This window comes from Leptonotus elevatus, chromosome 11, assembly GCF_054856555.1.
Source record: "Leptonotus elevatus isolate MCC_2025b chromosome 11, RoL_Lele_1.0, whole genome shotgun sequence".
Lineage (NCBI taxonomy): Eukaryota > Metazoa > Chordata > Actinopteri > Syngnathiformes > Syngnathidae > Leptonotus > Leptonotus elevatus.
In genome coordinates, this window is record NC_141249.1 from 4497637 (window position 1) to 4503789 (window position 6153).

Sequence of the window (6153 nt, forward strand, 5' to 3'; positions counted from 1 at the left end):
TTATTTTTTATTTTTGTGTGTGTGTGTGTGTGTGTGTGTGTGTGTGTGTGTGGGTGAGTATGTGTATGTGCGTGCGTGCGTGCGTGTATTTGTTAGCTCACCAGAAAACCTATTAGAAAAAATCTCATACCGTTCACCTAAACCGAACACCAGGAGACCCGAGGGGACCAAAGAAAACCAAGGAAGGTGAAATCCAGCACCGACCAGACACCCCCCACCAGAACTCCTCCCCAGCCCAAGAAACATCCAGACCCCAACAAATCCAAAAAACATAAAATCAGGGAGGCCTCAAGAGACCAAAGGAGAGACCGAGAAAAGGAAGGAAGGACAGACGAAGCCGCGTGAGATCCGCAGACACCAGCCTCCACCGATTCAATGACCTGAGGAGGAAACAGATTGTGTCTGAGTTTCGGTAGATGCTGGTGTGGTGGATCTGGCATGCATGAAAATCTCCACCAAAGAGGGGAGCCGTCGACCCCCGCCGGAACAGAGCAAGCGCAACACCTCAGGGCCCCCCAGGCCGCGGCAGCGCCAAAGGACGACCCCCGGGCCCCGCCAGGGCCACCGGCCGGAGAGCAAACCCAGGAGCAGGAGCGCCCCCCGCCCCAACACGGCCCGCGCCCCCGACCCAACGCAGCAGGACGGGGCACTGCAGGCCCGCCAGGCACCCCACCGGCCCCCAACCCCCGCACCCCCACGACCCCCCCACGATGTATATGATATAAACATATTATCTGAGAAGAGATGGTGGAGATGTGTAATTCCTTTCTGCTCCCACACATTCAAATAAAACGATTGGTTGTTAATTTGAAAGTCGGGGTGAACCACACTTCTACCGACTTCTTTTGTGAAAATTTTCCCCCTCGAGTATACATGGGCAGAAAGATTGTGGCGAAACATGTCAGCCTCCTGTAAGGTTTAGCGCGACCTATGTAATATAATTAGCGATTTCATAAAAAAAAAAGTTTGTTGATGCAATACTAATACAATGAATGAACACTGGAAAATCAAAAAATACTGCTCAATTTCCTTTTGAGAGCTGATCACCTGCTGTAATATTACTGGCATCGGGTCAAAACCTCCTAAGGTAAATGGCTGGTAATTTTTTTGAAGGGGGGGGGGGGCTGTCATGTATCTGCATAACCCTCAGAAAGTAAGTAGTTGCGCCCCTGTTACAGGGAATTAATTTTTCCCTGCACTTGACCAGGAACAAGTCCCATACGTAGCGGAAAAGCTTCTATGTGGTCTGTTTCCAGTCGGTAGGCTCTGGTCCTCTTGCCATCAAAGCGCAAGAAACGTTGAATATCTTCAAATCTTCCAATTGACATAGTGGCCTAATACATTTATGGAGAGAACTCCCAAATAGTGCACGGATTGGTACATTCCAGTTCTTTCTCACTTGTTGCAAGAATCGTCAATCCAATGAAGGCCATGTTTGGTCAAATGTTTCCACTTTTTCCTCTGTCTGTGGCTACTCTTCATCTCTCCATATTTGTGCATGTCAGCAGTAGCAGCTCTTCTATTATATTATTAGACAAGAACTGCTTCCATGCATCTATTGGGGAGACGGTATTAAACCCAGGTGCAGGCCCTGACTGAATTCTTAGAATATTGTGGCTTGGTGTTATAGCCTGACTGGGAGGTAACTGTAAGAGCCCTTGCGGCTCATTCTGTTGGACACAATATTCATTTCTTCTTTGGAGGACTTGTCAGAGGACTCCTCTTTGTGTAAATTATCTTGTTTAGTGGGGGAGGTTGATTTCCAGGTGCCCTGGCATCTCGAGGTGGACAACAGTCTGGGTCCTCTACATCGGAGATTTTAGATCCTGACTCAATGCCAACCGATGGGCTCTTTATCCCACAGTCCTGGATGATTTGTTGGGCAAGGGCCACAGAAATCCTAGCGGTCTCCTAGCAGCTATGTGACTATAGATACGATTTGAAAAAGAACAAGGACAATGTTTGAATGGCACACAAAACTATAAATAATACATATATTTGTAAGTATCATATTTTCATAGCCATAAGGCGCGGTCTTAGTTATGGGTTGTATTTCTGTATTTAACAGACACATAAGGCACACCATACTATGGGGTGCATGCATGCTTAAAAACAAAAAACAAATGGTAACATGCATGCTAAAACATACGGTAGCAAGCTTTCTACCATATATTCTAAAAAGGCAACAGGAGCAAAACAGTGAGTTTGGTTGTACTTATAGAACCACAGGCCAGTTTACGTACATCACTTAGCGTTCGAATACTGTCATAGGCTTTGACAGTGGCCCAGCCCAGACCTTTAGCTGAGTGGCAAATTATTGAGCTGCCACACGGGAGGCGATGGGTATGAACCCCGCTCGCCCCAATAACTCGATTGTGGAGCAAATATTGTGCTTACAACGTTGTATCATAATCATTTTTGTCAAGTAAGACTTCAAAAGAGTAATGTTTTTTTGTTTTATTTTTTGTTTTTTGTTTTATTTCCTAACCATACAGAGGAGGCATACATTAAAATAGTTTGAATGTATGGCATCTTGGAGTAAACTGAGTATAATTTAGGCAGAGTAACCTCTTTATTTGGAAGTGAAAATATGGTCACCCTAGGATATGTTGTACACTTGCCTGCCGACACACAAATTTGTCATTTGTAATTTGTGTGTCTCAATTTACAACTGCCTGGCTACCCAAACCTAGAGCTCACTGCACGTCACTGCATCTGATCTGTAAGTGGGACAGTAAATGTATAGTCAGAGTTGCAAAGAATAAAAGTTTCATAGAAGATTCCATAGGGTATGCTTATGGAAGAGTGGGGTATACAAAAACAGCAACTTCTTAAAATTCATGAAAAAATTAATAAAAATACTAATGGCCCCATGTCATAAACATGTTTAATGAGGAATACCTGGGATATGAAAATATTACAACTTTTAATTTTCAAGATTTTGATGAATAACAACCCATGGGGTCATTTTTGACCCCACTTATGCATCTAAGAGTTAAGAACAACAATTTAAATAATTGAATCCCAAATGAATTCAACATTCATCCATCCATCCATCCATCCATTTTCTGTACCGCTTGTCCTCACAAGGGTCGCGGGGGTTGCTGGAGCCTATCCCAGCTGGCTTCGGGCAGTAGTAAAATGCCTTGTCCAGTAACCAGGAGATCTCAAGTTCGAAACCCACCTCCGACTGTACATTGCAAATATATCCATGGCAATTATGCTAAAGGATATAAATGTATACCACCTAACTATCATATCAGTACACCCTGAACTGGTTGCCAGCCAATCGCAGAATTCAACATTCATTTGAAGAAAAAAAAGTATGCTGCATATTGGCACATAAAAAAAAAACAATAGCACAGTTACCACTTATCTAATTTCTTTTTCTTGTGTGCTAATTTGTCCCACATGGACTACCATGCCTTCCCTGCTGGTAGCCTGTGATGCTATCCAAAATGACAGATGTCAGGCTGTTCAGTTCCAGAACCATGTCTCACTTTCACACACAAGTGCAATGCAATCATCAACACCAACTTCTTTTACTGATGGAAGCACTCCCACATATGTTGTTTCTAACCTTTATTATTATTATAGCATTTTATTCTCCTCACTTTTTTGGCATCAAACAACTCCTACATAATACATCCGATTTACACCGTTCCAATTTCAACTTGCTTCTAAAACTCACGCCATCTTGTGTATTTATCGTCTGGCACATTACTTACAGTATTGGCACAATTTAACGTTATATATCAACTTTTCCCTATTCATTTTCAATGGGACTGACATTGAACATTTTCTAAGTCCCACTTTCTACGGCCACTTCCATACATACAACTGATCATCATTACCAGCTTTCTAATACTGCTTAGTGACGCATTTAGTAAAATGCCTTGTCCAGTAACCAGGAGATCTCAAGTTCGAAACCCACCTCCGACTGTACATTGCAAATATATCCATGGCAATTATGCTAAAGGATATAAATGTATACCAACTAACTATCATATCAGGAAATGCATTATAATTTCACTGAATTGATTAGACTCGTGTCCCTTCAGCATTGTACACAACTTTCATCATTAGGTTTTTATTCCGTTTTATATTCAAAATTCAAATTCAACGCAAGTTCAGTATATACTGATGTAGTGAGTAAATGATTAGAGTAATGGATGGCACTGTATGCCTAGTTGGCGCTATTGAGTGATTTATTCTTCTTGTTTTTACATTTCTCCAATGGATATCATTCATTCCACTTTTCCATCTAAATGAATGGAGTGTACACCATGCCTATGTGGCGCTATTAAGTGATTTTTTGTGTGCATTTTTTGATTGGACAACATTAGTTCCACTTTTCCATCTAAATGAATGAAGGTTACTTACAGATTACACTTTTCATAAGCATTCAGCTTAGGATTCAGCTATTAGCATTCAGCTTTCCCACACAATTTCTGCTGAAATTGCACATAGTCTAGTAGTATATAAGTATTTATATGCTGTACACACCACTATTCCGCCGATGAACATGCTTGACTACTAACTAGTACTTATTGGCTGTATTATTAATTACATCACACATATTTTGCCGGGATACACACACATGCATTCACACATTCTCTGTGTTAGCACACCATCACACAAGAGCACTACTGAATAAATGAACACCTGTTTACACAGCTGGAACGTCCCTAGATGGATTGTGGATATTAGTAGTTAGTTATTAGCAAGAAAAAAAAGCCAGTCTAACCATGATTTATCTGGAACATCCCTCCTGTAAATATGGATCTAATCTATCCACCCACCTTCACCGTTCTGTGATGCAGGTGTCACCACAATACACGTGCAGTATAAACTAAATAGACCCACGTAAATTAATGTAAACTGCATTTCCGGGGGTAACACACTAAACAGACCACTTGTTTTGCTTCTGCAATCCTTCTGAATCATATTGACCACAGCATTACTATCAGCAATACACATAATCAGAGGTTTCAAAAGATTGTGCCATACAAAGGTAATTGATCCATAAAATGCAGATTCATGGGCAAAGTCTCTGGCCAAATTAAAATCTCCTAACCTCTATATAAACTCTTTTTACCTTCTGTTGGACCACGTCATCGGGTTAAGAAGAGATGAAAAGGTGTTTCCTTTTAGTTCTAAGAAAATACAGCACTGTTTCAAATGAATTTGACTCTACTTTTCATTACTGACGTCATTGCTGTCATGAGTGGAGTTGGAGGACCCAAATGCAGGAAGGCAGGAGAACCACGGCAGGGATGCATGCAACTCAATTTTAATTAACCAACAAAAAGCGCACAGCACGTGGACAAAAAGCTTACTCAACAAAAGGTGTACGTCGTGGGCAAAAACAAGAAAACACAAAGCGGATAAAACAGAGAGGAGTGTGGGATACAAAGTAGATCAACGAAAAACGCTACTAGTCAAATCACGAGTGGTGTCCACAACACCAGGAACGATTGCCGCTAGAAAGGTAGCAGTATCATAACGTCAGGTATGGTGAGTAGCGTCACGGAGCAATAACCCGACACTCCTCTCTGTTGCTGCCAGGCTTTTATTTTGGCCTGATGACCTAATGGGCAGCAGGTGTGTTGGCAGGATCCGCCCTCCAGCTGTTTCCCCAGTAACCGCAAGGGAAAACAGAAACAGCTGAAAACCAAAACATGACAGTACCCCCCAACTAACGAACGCCCCCAGGCGGACCACCTGGCAGAGAAGGGTGTGACGAATGGAAATCTCGGATCAGCGACTGGTCCAGAACCCAGGTGCAGGGGATCCACTGGCGGTCTTCGGGACCGTACCCCTCCGAAGTCGACCAGATACTGTATCCCCCTGCCACGCTTTCGAGAGTCCAGGATGGCCCTAACCGTGTAAGCAGGCTGACCGTTGATGACCAGGGGAGGCGGTGGCGGTGCGGCCGGTGGACACAGGCTTGAGCAAGGACGTGTGGAAGACTGGGTGCACTTTGAGTGTGGGAGGCAAGTTGTGCCGAACTGCCACAGGGTTGATCACAGAGTCAACTTCAAACGGGCCGATAAACCGAGGCCCCAGCTTCTTGGAACGCCCAGCTAACTGTAGGTCCTGAGTGGAGAGCCACACCTTCTGTCCCGGTTGATAGGACGGCACTGGGATCCG

At 43.3% G+C, this 6153-nt stretch overlaps 1 pseudogene; it reads right to left on the minus strand.

The window, feature by feature from the left end:
- Positions 1-1172: 1172 nt before the first annotated feature.
- On the minus strand, positions 1173-3493 carry LOC147165553 (uncharacterized; annotated as a pseudogene).
- Between the last annotated feature and the right edge of the window lie 2660 nt (positions 3494-6153).